Source organism: Doryrhamphus excisus, chromosome 2, assembly GCF_030265055.1.
Source record: "Doryrhamphus excisus isolate RoL2022-K1 chromosome 2, RoL_Dexc_1.0, whole genome shotgun sequence".
Taxonomy (NCBI): domain Eukaryota; kingdom Metazoa; phylum Chordata; class Actinopteri; order Syngnathiformes; family Syngnathidae; genus Doryrhamphus; species Doryrhamphus excisus.
In genome coordinates, this window is record NC_080467.1 from 22,469,118 (window position 1) to 22,487,724 (window position 18,607).

At 47.9% G+C, this 18,607-nt stretch overlaps 10 non-coding genes and 1 pseudogene across 10 annotated transcripts; 4 read left to right on the top strand and 7 right to left on the bottom strand.

Moving 5' to 3' along the window:
- Positions 1-386: 386 nt before the first annotated feature.
- On the bottom strand, positions 387-459 carry trnav-aac (transfer RNA valine (anticodon AAC)). Its single transcript has one exon. It is a non-coding gene; the product is annotated as a tRNA-Val (tRNA).
- Positions 460-12,447: 11,988 nt separating this feature from the next.
- trnag-gcc (transfer RNA glycine (anticodon GCC)) lies at positions 12,448-12,518 on the top strand. The gene has a single exon. It is a non-coding gene; the product is annotated as a tRNA-Gly (tRNA).
- A 342-nt stretch (positions 12,519-12,860) lies between these two features.
- Positions 12,861-12,934, top strand: trnat-agu (transfer RNA threonine (anticodon AGU)). Its single transcript has one exon. It is a non-coding gene; the product is annotated as a tRNA-Thr (tRNA).
- An 887-nt stretch (positions 12,935-13,821) lies between these two features.
- On the top strand, positions 13,822-13,894 carry trnak-cuu (transfer RNA lysine (anticodon CUU)). The gene has a single exon. It is a non-coding gene; the product is annotated as a tRNA-Lys (tRNA).
- A 310-nt stretch (positions 13,895-14,204) lies between these two features.
- Positions 14,205-14,286, bottom strand: trnas-gcu (transfer RNA serine (anticodon GCU)). The gene has a single exon. It is a non-coding gene; the product is annotated as a tRNA-Ser (tRNA).
- Positions 14,287-16,106: 1,820 nt separating this feature from the next.
- Positions 16,107-16,179, bottom strand: trnak-uuu (transfer RNA lysine (anticodon UUU)). The gene has a single exon. It is a non-coding gene; the product is annotated as a tRNA-Lys (tRNA).
- A 494-nt stretch (positions 16,180-16,673) lies between these two features.
- trnan-guu (transfer RNA asparagine (anticodon GUU)) lies at positions 16,674-16,747 on the top strand. The gene has a single exon. It is a non-coding gene; the product is annotated as a tRNA-Asn (tRNA).
- A 1,035-nt stretch (positions 16,748-17,782) lies between these two features.
- LOC131123780 (5S ribosomal RNA) lies at positions 17,783-17,901 on the bottom strand. The gene has a single exon (XR_009128754.1). It is a non-coding gene; the product is annotated as a 5S ribosomal RNA (ribosomal RNA).
- A 112-nt stretch (positions 17,902-18,013) lies between these two features.
- LOC131123044 (5S ribosomal RNA) lies at positions 18,014-18,122 on the bottom strand (annotated as a pseudogene).
- Positions 18,123-18,234: 112 nt separating this feature from the next.
- On the bottom strand, positions 18,235-18,353 carry LOC131121225 (5S ribosomal RNA). The gene has a single exon (XR_009127759.1). It is a non-coding gene; the product is annotated as a 5S ribosomal RNA (ribosomal RNA).
- Positions 18,354-18,465: 112 nt separating this feature from the next.
- LOC131121756 (5S ribosomal RNA) lies at positions 18,466-18,584 on the bottom strand. Its single transcript, XR_009128252.1, has one exon. It is a non-coding gene; the product is annotated as a 5S ribosomal RNA (ribosomal RNA).
- Positions 18,585-18,607: the final 23 nt, after the last annotated feature.

Below are 18,607 nucleotides of genomic sequence, written 5' to 3' on the forward strand. Positions count from 1 at the left end.
GGAATTGATCAAACATCAGGATGGCCACGTCAATAAAAACAGAACAAAAAATGATATCGAGAGCAGCAAAAGGCCCGATTAGCTCAGTGGGTAGAGCTTGAGACTCTTAATCTCATGGTCGTGGGTTCGAGCCCCGTGTTGGGCGATTTAGCAGTTTTATTGATACATCTGAAAGATATCTTTCCTGTTGAAAATTGTTCAACATGCTGAAAACATTTCATTCCAAATACATAAAAACAAGTCTTTTGACCAAAGGCCTGGGGGCTCACTTCGTAGGGCATCAGACTTTAAATCTGAGTGTTAAAGTCCCTTCAGAGATCAAGCACATGTCATTGTTCCTATTTGTCACCTTGACTTTTTTTGTAAAAGAAGGACTTGAAAGGCCATGTTTCCACCCAGTTTTGAACTGGGGACCTTTTGCTTGTTAGGCAAACGTGATAACCACTACACTATGGAAACCCGAAAGTAGGGGCTTTTAAGGGGACTGGTGAAGTCACAAAGTAGTTGCCAAACAATGAAACATGACGATGTGTCCAAAGTGGGGGCAGATTGACAATTGTCCAAATGGACAAAGATGTCTCCTTTGTAGGGAAAATTGTTCCAGAAATAATGGGCTTTTCTTCAACAAAACAAGACATCACAATCGCGGCTTGAAAGAAACACCTTAGCCACCCTCGGGGTCACTTTGATATCTCCGTGGACTCAACTTGTGCCCTTGGAGTCAATGGTTTGTAAATAGGCTTGTAACCTCCTCTAACCTTGTCTGGATGGCTGGATGTCTGGCCTTTTGAAGAATGAAGTTAAGATCCTTTCAGCCAGCCAATAAGCATTTTCAAACTATTTGCCAAGTCACAAAATAAATAGGGATGGTTCTGAAAACCGGGCTTGAACCAGGGACCTTTAGAACTTCAGTCTAACGTTCTCCAAAGTGAGTATTTCAGCTTCTTAGGTGGTGTTCTGCTTTTTCAGTCGTGGGTAAAAGTGGGGGCAGGGTGAAGCTGTGTCTGTGCCACGTATGTTGCTGTGTACCTGGTCCAGTGTGTTCTCATCTTGGGTTGGAATGTCCCCATGCTGGTAACGGGTGGGGAATACAGTCCGTTGATGAGGATAAGAGCTACAGAAAATGGGAAGGATTTCACTGGTTGAAGTCTCCAGCTACCATAAAAACGGTCATGGGCCACAAGCCTGTTTTGAATCCCGCTTTGGCCAATCGACACTACATCGACTCAGCAGCAGTCCTTGTTAGTATAGTGGCCAGTATCTCCGCCTGTCACATGGAAGATTGCGCGGTTTGATTCCCAGACGGGGAGTTCCTGTTTTGTATGTCACGTTGAACCTTGAGCAGGGTTGCAGTTGCAACAACCAGTCCGGGAGAACAAGACCTCTATTCATCTTCTTCTCCAAGTGCTCAGCTGTGTTGTACAATCTGACAGTCCTTTGCTACCAAATCATTCCAGTCGTGGATAATGGACCTGACCAGGAAAATGACAGCTGTGGGATTTCAACCAGTGGCTCCAGAGCGAAAGGAGCCTTAATCTGGTTCTTTAGACCACTCATCCACACAACCCAAAACGGTGCCCTGATCAGGAAAAAACTGTGACCTTGTGAGGTTCGCTGACAACGGAGGACACTTAATGGAGCCACACAAAGCAGGGTACCTGCACTGTTTACATGTCCGTTGACCAGATTGCAGATGGATTGTCTTTGTTCCTTTTGAAAATTCACATTTTAACACCCCATTTATGAAAGACGTAAAGACCATCAGGAGGTACACCGGGATTCGATTGGCGGACTTGGAATTGTTTTTATGTGCAGTGACAGCAGTTCACAGATAGCGCTGAAAGATGACCCGAACCATTCGACCGAGGACTAAGACAAATCCTATCTCCACTCAAAACCTAACCAAATGTCAGTTCCCTGACCGGGAATCGAACAACGGCTGCGGCGGTGAGAGCACCAAGTCCCAGCCACACATCATGGCTGCACTCTGATAGGTAGAGACTGTGTCGCTTTGACGTACTCCAGCAAAGAAACCAAAACAGTTCTGAGACTGGACTGTCTCTGCCAACGCTGCATCAGCAGGGGAATTAGCTCAAATGCTAGAGCGCTCGCTTAGCATGTGAGAGGTAGCGGGATCAATGGCCGCATTTTCCATGAACTCATTTGTTTTTTTGATGAAATGTTCCCAAGTAGCGAATACTAATCCGGGCCCCAATCCTGATATCTAGGCCAAACACAGCCATCGGTATCACCCTAAACCCAGTCCTAACCTAAACCCAGTCCTAACTGCATTCTCCCCTCTAGCACCTTGTCTTGTCTTGTTGTGGGATCAATGCCCGCAGTCTCCAAGGAGCTCTTTGCCTTTTGTAGAAGAGATGTTGGGATTGGATCTACCCCTTAGCATCCGACAAATACCCCAAACCAGGGGAATTACCTCAAATGGTAAAGTGCTTGCTTAGCATGCGAGAAGTAGCAGAGTCGATACCTGCATTCTCCAAGGAATCCTTTGTATTTTGTAAAAGAGATGTGGGATCGGAAATGAGTCCAGGATCTATCCCTCAGCGTCAGACAAATACACCAAACCTAATCCTGGCCGCGTTCTCTAGATTGGTCTCTTATCATGGAATAGTGAAGAAACCCAGTACGTGATTTATTGTTCTCAAGTAGCGCATCAAGGTGACCCCAACAATTCCACCGAGGGCTTGCAGAGATGAAGAGGCCCCAGTCCCGAAATGTCCACCCCCAAGATGGACTGAGGTCTTAAACTACCCGCATGGACAATCCAAATATCTTCTGGACAAAAAAAGTTTGTGGTCAGACAAGACAAAGGTTGAGCCGGTCAACTGAACATGAAACGTTTGATCTGAGTGTCCGGGATTCAAGTCCCTGTTCAGGTGGCCAGGTCTGAGGTCCACTTGCAAACGCCTCCTTTTTGCCCTCAAAATACGAGGGCAACAGGACCATCCCTTGGTACTTTATGGAAACTACATGAGGAGCCTGGCTTTTAACTGGAACTGGAAAGACTTGTGGCCCCGCACACAAACCAAGTATCTTCTGATCAGCTGATCCTTAACATCAGCTGTCACAGACATTGGCGTCGTTTGGGGACCTCATCCTGATCCACGGTTACCACTGATTTGTAGAGTAAGTGTCAGGTTCAAACTCCCGTGACACTTGTAAAAACACTGAAATACAGAAATACAGAAGAGACAGACAACAATATTCAAAGTTGCTCGCAGCGAGGAGAGTGAAACCACATACCCAGTGACATGCCGCTCCACTCTGAATATGCAGTTCACACTCCCCTCTTTTTATTCTCTTTCGGGGGTCCCTACTACATGGTCGTGCAACTCTAAGGGGGGGGGGGGGTGGAGAAGGCAGTTGCACGAGCTGTATTTGTTTGTCTATGTGTGTGTGTATGTGAGAGCAATTACTTTTAATGTTTTATGAGTTCTTATCTTAACACATTCTTGCAGGATTAACATGAGCATCTGCAGAGTCGCTGTTGGTGCATCCAAGCTCCTCCAGGACCTGGGGGTCGCTGAGGGTCTCTGATTAGGGTCACGGGAACATTCCTTCTTCAGCACATTCAAACACTTTCTATTGTCTAAGCAAATGGATATAAGGGTGATAACTAACAAAATAATACCTGTATCTACATTTTATTCTAACACTCGCCCGATATGCGCTCCGCAGCGCCTTGTCATTCCAGCCGCTCTCTGTCGCTATCCAATCAACTCGACAACCGGCTGCGGGAGCGCAGCACACAGCAGAGGGCGGAGCCTCTCCGACCCACACGTCGGCTCCAAATCCCTCCTCCTAGGGCTCTTCCGGCACCACTCCTCCCTCCCTGCTCCAGCAGTGGAGCGCCGTCTGATGTCGACGTCGGGAGTGTTGTCCCCATGCAACTGGGAGCCAGTTGCCTTTCGTCAGCGGAGAGGAGTCACCGTCCACGCCTGTGGCTGTGCCTGTACTGTGGGAGTCCTACACACAATTTCCCGCTGTCCAGTTCGCCCAGCACGCCAACGCTCTTCCTCCACCAGGGATATTCCCCAGCTGCTGGCACTGCCCGCTCCAACCACACCGGCTGCGTCATCCGCTTTGGTGGGCCGACCTCAGGTGGAAGGTATGATATCCTGGGCGGGGGAAGCTTCTCCTACCACAGCATTAATTGACTCTGGGGCGGACGAGAACTTCATTGATAGCGGACTGGTCAGTTCTCTCAACATTCCTGCTGTTGAGCTTGTCCCCCACAAGAATGTCCGCTCGCTAGATGAACATCACCTGGCATGCATTACACATCAGAGGCGCACCATATCCTTGGTGCTGTCGGGTAACCACCACAAGGTCACAATTTTTTTTCTTATGCCCTCTCGCTCAGCTCTGTTAGTACTCGGCCTCCCCTGGCATCCCGTGTGTGTGTTGTGATGTTTTGTCATTCAGCGCCACTTTGCAGTTTGTTAAAATTTGCTGCCAGCCAATCAGGATGCGACACAGACGTCAGACAAGTAAAGAGACTCGCCTGCCACGCGGGCATGATTACCATTACCATTACCATCGATCAGGGATGGCAACTGAATTAAGAATCAATGCCAGAAACCTGCAACAGGATTTCAGATAATGTTTTGATGCAGACTGGTCATGATGCCTCTGAAGTTCACCAAAGCAGACCTGACTTAAGGTGACTACACTTCCAAAGTTCCCAGGGATGACTGAACCTCTCGCTTCTTGTGTTCCCCGAGAAAATTGGTCAGCTGTGGATTTGATCAAATAGGCCAGGTTAAGCAGAAAAAGGCCTGCTCGCGGGAGACCGGGGTTCGATTCCCCGACGGGGAGTACCTCTTTTGTATGTCACAATGTCAACAAACAAACCCTTCTCATTAGAACAAAACCTCTCTTAATCTTCTTCTCAAGGTGTTCAGGTGTCTTGTACAATCCAACAGTCTTTTGCTGCCAAATCATTCCAGTCGTGGATAATGGAGCTGACCAGGAAAATGCCAGCTGTGGGATTTCAACCAGTGCCTCCTGAGCGTAAGGAACCTTAATCTGGCGCTTTCGATCACTCATCCACCCAACCTAAAACGGTGCCCTGATCAGGAAAAAAAAACTGTGACCTTGTGAGGTTCACTGACAACAGAGGACACTCAAAAGGAGCCGCACAAAGCTGGGTACTTGTACAGATGTCAGCAGCAGAGTGGCGCAGCGGGCTGGGCCCATAACCCAGAGGTCGATGGATCGAAACCATCCTCTGCTATGGCTGTACTCTTTACGTGTCCTTTGAAGAGCTTGCAGATGTATGGTCTTTGTTACTTAGCTGACCTGGTCCAGTAAAGAGTTCACGCTTCCTTTACTGCTGTTCTCGATGCATTTATTGCTCTTGAGTGCATTCACACGCCATTGCGGGACATTGAAGCATCGTGAAACACCGTAACTGTCCTCACTAGTCCATTGTCACTCTTATGGACTTGAAAAATCCCAGCCAGTTTCCATTTGTTTCGGGGAACCTCCTCCTTTTTGACGATCATCACATCTCCAACTTGCATGTTTCTTCTTGGCGTATGCCATCTTTGTCTCAGAGCAGTGTTGGTCAGATACTCCTTCCACCATTTGATCCAGAACTATTCCGACAAATATTGCAATTATCTCCATCTCATTTTAGTATACAAGTCCATCCATCCATCCATTTTCCTCCGCTTATCCAGGTCCAGGTCGCGGGGGGCAGCAGTCTTAGTAGGGAAGCCCAGATTTCCCGGTCCCCGGCCACCTCCTCCATCTCCACTGGGAGGACACCAAGGTGTTCCCAGGCCAGCTGTGAGACATAATCCTTCCAGCGTGTCCTAGGTCTGCCCCGGGGCCTTTTCCCGGCTGGGTATGCCCGGAACACCTCACCAGGGAGGCGTCCGGGAGGCATCCGGACTAGATGCCCGAGCCACCTCAACTGACTCCTCTTGATGTGAAGGAGAAGCGGCTCTACTCTGAGCCCTCCCGGATGACTGAGCTCCTCACCCTATCTCTTAGGGTGAGTCCAGCTACCCTACGGAGGAAACTCATTTCAGCCGCCTGTATCCGAGATGTCATTCTTTCGGTCATGACCCAAAGCTCATGACCATAGGTGAGGGTGGGAACATAGATCGACCGGTAAATTGAAAGCTTTTTTAACCACGACGGTCCGTTACAGCGACCGCATTACTGCCGAGGCTGCGCCGATCCGTCTGTCGACCTCACGCTCCCACTTTCCCTCACTCGTGACCACACCTAAGATACCTAAACTCCTCCACCTGGGGTAGGACCTCATTCCCAACCCGGAGGGAGCACTCCACCCTTTTACGACTGAGAACCACGGCCTCTGATTTGGAGGTACTGAGTCTCATCCCAGACGCTTCGCACTCAGATGCAAACCGTCCCAGTAAGCGCTGAAGGTCACAGCCCGTAGAGGCCATAAGAACCACATCATCTGCAAATAGCAGAGATGAGATTCTAAGGCCCCTGAAACAGATTCCCTCAACACCTTGGCTGCGCCTAGAAATTCTGGGATGTCCATAAGTGCACTTGGCACCAGGACACCCTTGGCTGCAGGTCTATGATCGACTTTGCAGTGGTGTCATCAGACCTGCGTCCGCATGTTCTGGACAGGCGGGTGAAGAGAGGGGCTGAGCTGTCAACTTATCACCACCTGGTGATGAGTTGGATTAGATGGCGGGGGAGGATGCTGGACAGACCTGGTAGACCCAAACGAGTAGTGAGGGTGTGCTGGGAACGTCTGGCAGAGTCTCCCGTTCGTCGAGTCTTCAACGCTCACCTCTGGCAGAGCTTCGCCTGCATCCCGGGGGAGAACCGGGATATTGAGTCCGAATGGGCCATATTCCGTGCCTCCATTGCTGAGGCGGCTGACCGGAGCTGCGGCCGCAAGGCGGTCGGTGCCAGTCGTGGCGGCAGGCCCCGAACCCGATGGTGGACACCAGAGGTCAGGGCCGCCATCAAGCTGAAGAAGGAGTCCTATCGAGCATTGATGGCTTGTGGGACTCCGGAAGCAGCAGGTACTGTCAGGCCAAACGGTTCGCGGCTTCGGCGGTTGTTGAGGCAAAAACTCGGGTGTGGGAGGAATTCGGTGAGGCCATGGAGCACGACTTTTGGTCGGTCTCGAAGGGGTTCTGGCAAACCGTCCGGACCCTCCGAAAAGGGAAGCATTGCCCAGTCCACACTGTTTACAGTGGAGACGGGGCCTGCTGACCTCGACTGGGGATTTGTTTTTGTGAAGTAGGTGCAGACACATCTATTAAAAAATGAAAATACAAAATATACAGTATACAGTATAAATATATGTACACAGTCTGTTTTTTGTTTGTTGTTCCGGAACTGCAGTCTGATTGTTTTTCCTAAGAGTCCAAACTGAGCGTTAATTTAATGCATATAGAGTGTCAAAGTGGCAGGATGAGGCAGAGGTGGGGTGTGAACAGTGTCGGGGGGGGGGGGGGGGGGGGGGTTCCGGGACTTGTTGATGAGGCTGACAGCAGACGGGAAGAAACTGTTCTTGTGGCGTGAGGTTTTGGTCCTGATGGACCGCAGCCTCCTCTCAAAGAGACTGTGTCCGGGTTGAGAAGGATCGGCCACAATCCTTTTCTGCACGCCTTGGGGTCCTGGAGGCGTACAGATCCTGGAGGGACGGGAGATTGCAGGAGATGAGGATGGACTCAATGATGGAGCTGTAGAAGTGCACCAACATTGTCTTTGGCAGGATGAATTTCTTCAGCTGCCATAGGAACGTAGGAAGTACATCCTCTGCTGTGCCTTCTTGATGAGGGAGCTGATGTTCGGCTCCCACTGGAGGTCCTGGGAGATGATGGTACCCAGGATGCGGAAGGACTCCACAATGTCAATCGTAGAGTCACAGAGGGTGATGGGGACAGGAGAGGCTGAGTTCTTCCTGTTGTCCACAACCATCACCACTGTTTTTAGGGCGTTGAGCTCCAGGTTGTTCAGGTTGCACCAAGTCACCAGATGGTCAACCTCTCACCTGTAGGCAAACTTGTCGCCGTCAGAGATGAGTCCGATGAGAGTGGTGTCGTCCGCAGACTTCGGGAGCTTGACAGACTGGTGACTGGAGGTGCAACTGTTTGTGTACAGGGAGAAGAGCAGAGGAGAAAGAACGCAGCCCTGGGGGGATCAGGTGCTGACGGTTTTTGTATCTGAGATGTGTTTCCCCAGCTTCACGCACTGTTTCCTGTCAGACAGGAAGTCTGTAATCCACCTGCAGGTGGAGTCAGGCACGCTCAGCTGGGAGAACTTCTCCTGGAGCAGAGTTGGGAGGATGGTGTTGAAGGCGGAGCTGAAGTCCACAAACAGGATCCTAGCATAGGTTCCTGCGGAGTCCAGGTGCTGGAGGACCAACACACCAAGGCAGCCGTCCGCAGCTGTCAAGTTCCTTCTTGCCTTGCGCATCCCCTGAACTTGAAAAAGGGGGTCTGAGTAGCCACACTGAGGAAAGACTGGATTCACTCGATGCTTTTGCTGTTTTTGGGTTTTATTTGGTGAGGCACAAGTCTTGTTGTGACAATGTACAGCACAGCACAGCGTAGTGTAGCACAGCAGTGTAGCACATAGTGCATAGGTGAAAACCTTCACAAAAAAAGGGGAAAGTATAAGTATACACAATATACATATTTCTAAATATATATAATATGCTCAATAATATACATATGCAAGTATTTATATAAGATATAAATCATGTTCAGCAGTATATTAACCATTAAACATTTTAACAACGGTTGGAATAATTTTGTCCCCTTAACCTGCATTTATTAACTTATTCTTTACTTCATTATTTCGTTATTTTATTTGATCTATTTATTAAACCATTTGCATTGCCCCCATCTTGCCACGTAACTAAAATTATTATTATAAAAGCTCTAAATAATATAGGCCCACTGAAAAGAAATGAGCATAGCGCGTTCCTTCGATGCCCAAAGCTCGCTGATCAGCTCAATTGGTGCCAATTAAATGAACCACCGCGAGCCACCGTGTGCACCTACGCGACACAGGCGATCGACGGTGTTCCAGACCCCACTTTCTAACTAATTGCACCGTGTTAATACTTTTAATCTAGTACCAATAACTAAAGTGAGGCGCGCGTCACCAGCGGCCGTCACATCCAAAAAAAAGCCGTGCCTTACGTGGCACGGGTGCGTTAAACCACAGCGCTAATATTAAAAGGAATTTCTTACCGGCTGCCTCTTCAGTGTTGTATAGCTCCAGTTTGCGCAAGGTTTGGGGTGCAGTTCTGACTACCTTCTCGATACCACTTGTCTGCAGCCTTACCTGCTGAGAAAGGAAGTGCCCTAATGCAGACGCCCAGGTGCGCTTAAAACTGATTCCCACTTCCGGTTTAGATGTTCCCCACCTGATCTCCCGTGTTTAATTTAGCAAAATAAGGTGCTAATTGCAACGAAAATTTATTATTCCCTTAATGAGGGCCATGAAAAATATTTTTTATTTTTATTTATCTTTTTATTTATTTTTTTCCTGTCTGCCTTATCTAAATTATTTTGGACAAGGGTTTGACTTGACAGCAGTGCCATTTTGGAAACACGTGGTGGCATGGGAATAAATGACTACATGGTAATCAGGTGGTTAGGTGTCAGTGGTTCCAGACACATGGGTTGTTTACATTGTCCACAGTAAGAGGGTGATTATTCTCAACAGACATGGCTTCCTAAAGAAAGGTTCTCAAGGAACTGTCACTCAACCTGCCAGCACTGTTTGCTAGGACTGAAATGAGCACGCTTTTGATGGTTCTGATCTGGCGCTCCCAAACACCTCCCATATGGCTTGCATTTATGACAAAGTTGCATTGCTTGTCTGCCAGGTATTCTGTTACTCTTTCTGTGTTTATTTCCTTTACAGACTTTTCCATTTCATTTTTAGTTCAAACTAAGTATGTTCCCTGATCTGATCGGATGTGCCAAACAGCACCTCTGATGGCAATGAAGCATCTTGGGGCATTGATGAATGAGTCAGTGGTCAAGTCCTCCAGCATCTCTATGTGAACACCTCCAGAACATAGACAAGTGAATAGTAGACTGTACTGTTTTTGTTCTTTACGCCCTTGTTTTGTGTGAAAGGGGCCAAAACAATCCATGCCACCATAGGTAATTGGTGGAGAAGGCTCAATGTGGTCTTGAGGTAAGTCAGCCATCTTTTGTTCCTCTGTGGCTCATCGAGCTTTCCGGCATGGGATGCACTGTCAAATATGTTGAGCCACTGCTTTGCTCCCTCCCACGATCCAGTAGTCATTTGCTCTGAGTTAATTCAAGAACCAATATAGTTCTGAGACTGGACCTTCTCTGCCAATTCAGGAAAAGCAGGGGAATTAGCTCAAATGGTATAGCGCTTGCTTTGCATGTGAGAGGTAGCGGGATTGATTGCCTAAATTCTACAAGGAATCCTTTGTTTTATTGGCTAATTGTAGGCCATTCGCGCACCCCGAGGTTACAGAGGTCAAAGGTAAGCCCATATTCAGCAGCACAGTGGCGAAAGGTAAATTTATGTGCATTACCGTTTCCACAGGTTCCCGATTTGTACAACCCGGCATTAATACCTCTTAGTGTAATTCTACCTTACTGGTGGATGCCTTCTTCTGGTCGCTCCTCAGGGCTGACCTCTGGTAGTGGTGCGGTGGACCCGACGTGAGTGATAGGTTACCGACCGAGAACATGACTGGTGTTTGTGCCCTGATTTCTTTCCTTCCTCCAATAACAGTATTGTCAATTGATGTGGAGCGCCTAGTGCATAGTGCTACTTCCGTAGGGTCTCACCTCATGCCACGGACGCCCTGAGGACCAGACAAGGTGTGTCAACCTCACCCTGGTTCGACGCTTCCAACCTGACATACATTGACCCTTGGATAGGTTTTCCTGGTGTCCTGTTGGTTATGAGGGCGGGGTGTTGTCGACGTGGGCTTTTGTTGTTCCTTCACGGTCCACGTTCTTTGCACTCGGGGTCTAAATTTTGGGTAGAGGACAATGGGGTGGCCGCCCCCATTGATCTGCTTCATGCAGTCACGGTGCGCGAGAGGTTTGCCACCGCTCTGCTTTGCCATGCTGTTTTCTTGACCTTTCCCCGGTCAGTTAGCGGCCTTGATGGGGGTGTTTCGCAGTTGATTGGGTTGTGCGCTGTTGGTTATGGGGCCCGATGGGTTTTTGCCGTGGGCTTTTGTTGTTTCTGGAGCAGATAAAGAAGAGTGGTCAGTACGGGGGGAACCCATGACCGTGGCTTTATTAGCACCACGCTCTGATCAACTGAGCTAATCGACCACAGGACACCATTGCATCAAATGTTTCCAGCTAAAATCGACTAACTCATCCTTAACAGACCGCATTCTCCGTGCCATGCTGTTTTCTTTACCTTTACCTGGTCGGTTGGTTGCCTTGATGGGGGTGTTTCGCAGTTCACTGGGTTCTGCGCTGTTGGTTATGGGGCCGGGGGGTTATGAGGGGCAGGGTGTTATCGACGGGGGCTTTTGTTGTTCCTTCACGGTCCGCATTCTCTGCACTCGTGGTCTAAATTTTGGGTAGAGGATAATGGGGTCCACTGCCCCCATTGATCTGCTCCTTGCAGTCTTGGTGACTGAGAGGATTGTTGACGCTCTGCTTTGACATGCTGTTTTGTTTACCTCTCGAGGGTGTTTCACTGGTGACAATTGACACTTTGGTCTCCCTCCCTTGTATGAACATGTTTCCCCATTGGTGAACTGTTTTTGTGTCCGTGCCAGATGCACAGGATTTCCTTTTCTACTAAAGGCACCATTCAAGTCAAGTTTGCATGCTTCACAGGCACGATGCTTTAGTTGGTCAAATTACATGTCTAGCAAAGAGGGGCTCATTGGTTCCAATTCCAGCAGTCCTCTACTAGTATTTCCATACTTTTTTATCAGAGGTCATGTTGAGATACAAAGCCTGTTTTCAGGAGAAATGCAAGACCCCGGGATACAATAGGTCTTCTTTGTACACTTTTCAGCAGCAGACATTTTGAAAAGCACCCCTGGTTTACTGCCCAGGAGTAACAGCCTCGGCCACTCTGGAATGAAGGGTGACGCCACTTCAAGATGCAAGAAGCTGTCAGGAGTGGGATTCGAACCCACGCCTCATTCGAGACTGCACCCTGAAGGCAGTGCCTTCGACCTCTGGGTTCAAATCCCAGCAGTACCTGGGTGCTTGGTCCGTGAAACTTTGGCAGCTGAATTTTGATCCACGTACCTCTTTTTGTCACTTGCCCTTCAAAAATGAGTCTACGGTGCATTCACACCTGACATGATTGTTGTGGATCCCATTACGCCAGAAGGAGCTAAATCCAAAGAGTATGACATTGTGATGTTTTGTCATTCAGCGCCACTTTGCAGCGGCACATCCACTCGACAATTTAATTTGTTCTCCGACAGTGTTTCCCAATGTGGCATTGGTGGTTCAGTGGTAGAATTCTCGCTTGCCAAGCGGGAGGCCCGGGTCCGATTCCCGGCCAATGCAGTATATCTTAGCTTGTACCTTTCTTTAGAGCTCATGTTGAAAAAGTACAAAGGCTCTTCTCCTGCTAAAGGGCAGTATTCAGAATGACACCTGAAACGTAACAGACCGGACCACCCGAGAGTTAAGGTGGACAGCACTTAGTGAAACCTGACTGCAGTCATGCTGTTGTAGTCTCTGTCGCGCAATTGATCAGCACGTTTGGCTGTTAACTGAGAGGTTGGTGGTTCGAGCCCACCCAGGGACTCTCAATTCACACATTTGTTGGACTTTGGACTCCCTCCCTTATATGAACATTTTTCCCCATTGGCGAACTGTTTTTGTGTTGGTGCCAGATGCACTGCCGGCACTGTGGCTAAGCTGGTCAAAGTGCCTGTCTAGTAAACAGGAGATCCTGGGTTCAAATCCCAGCAGTGCCTGGGTGCTTGGTCAGTGAAACTTTGGCAGCTGATTTGTGAACCATGTACTTCTTTTTGTCACTTGCCCTTCAAGAACGAATTGACGTTGCATCCACAGCTGACGTGATTGTTGTGGATCCCATTACGGCAGAAGGTGCTTGAATCCAAAGAGTATGACATTGTGATGTGTTGTCATTCAGCGCCACTTTGCAGAGGCTCATCCACTTGACGGTTGAATTTTTTTTCTCTTACAGTGTGTCCCCACGTGGCATTGGTGGTTCAGTGGTAGAATTCTCACTTGCCAAGCGGGGGCCGCGCGCGTGTTGTTGACATTTGCTGCCAGCCAATCAGGATGCGACACAGACGTCAGACAAGCAAAGAGACTCGCCTGCCACGCGGGCATGATTACCATTACCATTACCATCTATCAGGGATGGACACTGAATTAAGAATCAATGCCAGAAACCTGCCACAGGATTTCAGATAATGTTTTGATGCAGACTGGTCATGATGCCTCTGATTCATTCAATTAATTAATTAATTAATTAATTAAAATTAATTAAACCACTACCTGTGAGAGGTAAGGTACACCATTGCTCTAAACATTGATAGAATAGTTAGTAATGGAGTTAGTCGTGAATAACTAACAATGCTTGTGGGGATTTTTTTGGTGTTGGACATCTTTCAGATAAATAAACATGCAAACTGACCCGGGAACATCATGGCTGTTCCTGGCAAATGAACATAACAGGAGGGTTAAGATGACTACACTTCCAAAGTTCTCAGCTATGACTGAACCTCTCGCTCCTTTGTTCCCTGAGAAACTAGGTTGGGTGTGGAATTGATCAAACATCAAGAAGACCACATCAATTCAAAAAAATTAAAAAGTGATATCGTGGCAGAAAAATGCCCGGTTAGCTCAGTCGGGAGAGCATGAGACTCTTAATCTCAGGGTCGTGGGTTCGAGCCCCACATTGGGCGGTTCAGCTCTTTTGGTGATACATCTTAAAGATTTCTTTCCTGTGGAAAATTCTGCAACATGCGAAAAACATTTCATTCGAAGTACACAAAAACAAATCCCATTCTTGTAGGACCACAAATGGTAGAGCGCTCACTTCGCATGTGAGATGAAGTGGAATCGATGCCTGCATTCTCCAAATGGTATATTATGCCTTTTTCTTGCCAAAAAAGCATTCTCAATCTCCCACATCGTACCGGATGCTTGGATTAATTGCATTCTAATGTTTCCTAAAAACACAGGTGGTGTCGAAACTGGTGCATTAGTATGGTCCGATGAGGATGGGATTCGAACCCATGCGTGCAGAACACAATGGATTAGCAGTCCATCACCTTAACCTCTCGGTCACCTCATCTCCTTCGTGGACATGGTCTTGTTGACTCAAAATGACACATCTTAATTAGCGTTTTGGTGTTGCAGAAATTGTGGCAGCCTTCCTGTGCAGCGGGGGGATTTAACTCAAAGGCTAGAGTTCTTGCTCTACATGCAAGAAATAGCGGGTTTGATACCCGTATTGTCGAAATGATATGTTATGGCTTTTTTTTTTTTTTGCCAACAAAAGCGTTCTTGATCTCCGACATCGTACCTTATACTTTGATTCATTGCATGCTAATAATGTTTACTAAAATAACAGGTGTGGTCAAAACTAGTGTACTTTTACATCACCACACTTCAAGTGGACAGACAATCTTGTCTTTTCAGACAATACAATTACAAAAGCAACACACACCTGCCATGACCCTGAATCGGCGGGTTGTTACGGCCACAACACAGAGTAGGAACCACTATACAATTACGGCTGTGAGCTATGCTTTTCTGGGCAAGAACCATAAACTCAGACTTGGAGGTGCAGATTGCTCATTCCAGCTGGTTCTTTTTCGTCTGCGAGCAAAGCTTGAATTTCATGTGGGTGTTGTCCTGGCGGGAGAAACATTTTAGCTCGTGTCGGCATGGCTACCGTGACAAAAGCCCATTTTCCTTTCCAGTAAATGTGCATCAGCTGAACACTTTGCAGACCTAATGCTGTGAACATTTGCGCGAACTCAAGGTCGGGTCCTACATCCTGTTTGTGTCTGATTGTAACATGATATGCATCAGGATTCTGTATGTCACCTCCCAACTGCACTTGTCTGGTCTTAATATGTCATTGGCTGTGTTGTCGTGATCGATGTTGATGAAATCAAGAGAACAAAGTCACCCCTTTACAAACTATTTGCCAACTCACGATGTAAACAGCAATTGTGCTGAAAACTGGGATTGAACCAGGGACCTTTAGAGATTCAATCCAACGCTCCCCCAACTGAGCAATTTCAGCTGCATGTTTCTGTGTACCTGGTCCAGTGTGTTCTCATCTTGGGTTGGAATGTCCCCATGCTGGTAAAGGGTGGGGAATACAGTCCGTCGATGAGGATAAGCGGTACAGTGGAGTTCACTGGTTGAAGTCGCCAGGTACCATAAAAATGGCAATGGGCCACGAGGGTGTTCTGAATTCCCCTTTGGCCAAATTGGCTAAATGGCCGTACAAAAAGCACCATACTTGGAGCCTGTGGTCAATGTCAACAGTTGGGCTAATTCAGTTCCGTTGAGACGGTGATTATGTACCAAGTCAGTTATGTCAGTCAGGATTTGGTCAAGGTTGTTGTGTGGTTTTGGCATGGATAAGGCTATGTATCTAAATTTAGGAGGAGTCCATGGTCTGTAAACATACTGAGGTACTCCCACTGCTGTTGCGGAACTTGCGGGACCTTGCAAATTTCCCCACTGAGGGACGAATAAAGGCATATCTTATCTTCTACCATAGGGTAGGCTTTTGGCAAGAAGTAGGATTCTTAATCCTACTTCTTGCCATTCTTAATGCTTTCCCAAGTTCCAACATTTCCTTGGGAGCGAGTTTGATAACCGAGCCCACCCAGGGACTCTCAATTCACACGTGTTGGACTTTGGACTCCCTCCCTTGTATGAACATTTTTCCCCATTGGCGAACTGTTTTTGTGTTGGTGCCAGATGCACAGCTGGCGCTGTGGCTAAGCTGGTCAAAGTGCCTGTCTCGCACTGTATCTTCAATTTAATTATTGAGAATGGCGTTTACCCACAGTCCTGGAAGATCGCAAAGGTGCTTGGTCGAAAAGGTTTACTTAAACAAGTTATTCAGGGAAGGGGCCTGCCTACCTTCACCGCCTGAACAGGGACTTGAACCCTGGACCCTCAGATTAAAAGTCTGATGCTCTACCAACTGAGCTATCCAGGCCTCTGTTGAACGAGGACAACTCACAAGGTAAAATCTTCTGGCATACTGTACTTGACCTTGCAGAAATGAGAGCTTCTTCTCTGGCTCTCAACAAAGGTGGTCGCATCTTCCCCTCTCCTCCCTGTCCCTTATCTTCCCTGCTTTGTTGTCCCCTGTCCATCCTGTCGATGGAGTTTGACTTGATTCTTTGTCGCGCAGTCTGAAATTGGCAAACTGAGAAATTCTGATTGAGTGACCAATGCAGTCTGTCTATTTTAATACATTTCGTCTCAACTCATGTTGAAAAAGGACAGAGCCATTTCCGTGAGAGCACAAGACCCCTGGATTGTACCCAAAAATACTTTGCGTTCATCAAAGAGAAAAGCTGGTGTCCTAATTTGCAATGCCTCGATTGTTACACCAGAAGGTGCGAGTCACATCCAAAACAAAGGGCATGCTGGACGCATAGCATGCGTTAGTATGGCTTCAACTGAACAGAAGTTGGCAGGGTGTGAGTCTCTGTGGCGCAATCGGTCAGCGTGCTCGGCTGTTAACCGGGAGGCTGGTGGTTCGAGCCCACCCAGGGACGTTCTCTGGATGCATCAGTGCCGCTGTTCATTCATGTTTGCGCTCCAGTCTTGCACAGCACTTGTGTGGTTCCCAATTGGCAAACTGCGTGTCAATGACTTTTCAAAAGCACATTCCAGCTTCCATGGTCGAACACATTTGATCAGAAGTTAGGTTGATCAAGTCATAGATTTCAGTTTGAAGCTCTGCTTGAAAATATTATCTTTTGCAAAAGCGCCAGCCAGGATTATAGATTAAGAGACGACGGAATGCTTTTATGTTAAAAGGAATCAAGTCAAACCCCGTCAACTGGTAAGCAGGGGCCCTTAAGAGAAGACACTGTATACTGTTGTGATTTTTTGACAGACATGTCTAGTAAACAGAAGATCCTGGGTTCAAATCCCAGCAGTGCCTTCTCTGTGTTTCAGCAGCTCCTATGCCGTTATTTAAAAGAAATGTTGTTCTTGTTCTGTTGAATAAAGACCCATCATTTCTGATGTCATATGTAGTATACATGTCACATGTACTACAATGCTCCCTACAAAGACAATACCCTTGTGTATTTGGACATTTGCAGGTTTAAGAAAACAGACCACATTAGCCAAATATCTTCTGGACAAAAGAGTGGTCAGACAAGACAAAGTTTGAGCCAGTCACCTGAACATTAGACTTTTGATCTGAGTGTCCGGGATTCAAGTCCCTGTTCAGGTGACCAGTGATAGGGTCTGAGGTCCACTTGCAAACGCCTCCTTTTTGCCAACAAAATACAAGGGCAACAGGACAATCCCTTGGTACTTTATGGAAACAATGTGAGGTGCCTGGCTTTTAACTAGAAGTGGAAAGACTTGTGTAGCCCCTCACACAAACCATGTGTCTTCCTCCCATGCACATGTTGCCAGCTGATCCTTGACATCAGCAAAATTTTGGTTCTAGGACAATGGGGTCACCTGACCCCATTGGTCTTTTCCAAGGAGTCGCGGTGGCAGAGAGGTTAAGGCGTTGGACTCGAAATCCAATGGGGTTTCCCCGCACAGGTTGGAATCCTGAAACCATAAAAGGCTTACAGCACCTGGTATTCCCAGTCGGTCTCCCATCCAAGTACTAACCAGGCCTGTCCCTGCTTAGCTTCCGAGATCGGACGAGATCGGGCGTTTTCAGGGTAGTATGGCCGCAAGCTGCCAGGTCAACTGAAAATATCCTATTTGAAGGCGACGCAGGCCAAAAGAGACTCCAGGAAAAAGTGTCAAACAGCGCCCTCTGCTGTCAGGCAAGACCAGAAACCATAAAAAAATTACAGCACCTGGTATTCCCAGGCGGTCTCCCATCCAAGTACTAACCAGGCCCGCCCCTGCTTAGCTTCCGAGATCGGGCGTTTTCAGGGTAGTATGGCCGTAAGCTGCCAGGTCAACTAAAAAGATTCTATTTGAAGGCGACGTAGGCCAAACTAGACTCCAGCAAAAAGTGTCAAACAGCACCCTCTGCTGTCAGGCAAGAGCAGAAACCATAAAAGGGTTACAGCACCTGGTATTCCCAGGCGGTCTCCCATCCAAGTACTAACCAGGCCCGCCGCTGCTTAGCTTCCGAGATCGGACGAGATCGGGCGTTTTCAGGGTAGTATGGCCGTAAGCTGCCAGGTCACCTGAAAAGATCCTATTTGAAGGTGACGCAGGCCAAACTAGACTCTGGCAAAAAGTGTCAAACAGCGCCCTTTGCTGTCAGGCAAGAGCAGAAACCATAAAAGGCTTACAGCACCTGGTATTCCCAGGCGGTCTCCCATCCAATTACTAACCAGGCCCGCCCCTGCATAGCTTCTGAGTTCGGACGAGATCGGGCGTTTTCAGGGTAGTATGGCCGTAAGCTGCCACGGCAACTGAAAAGATCC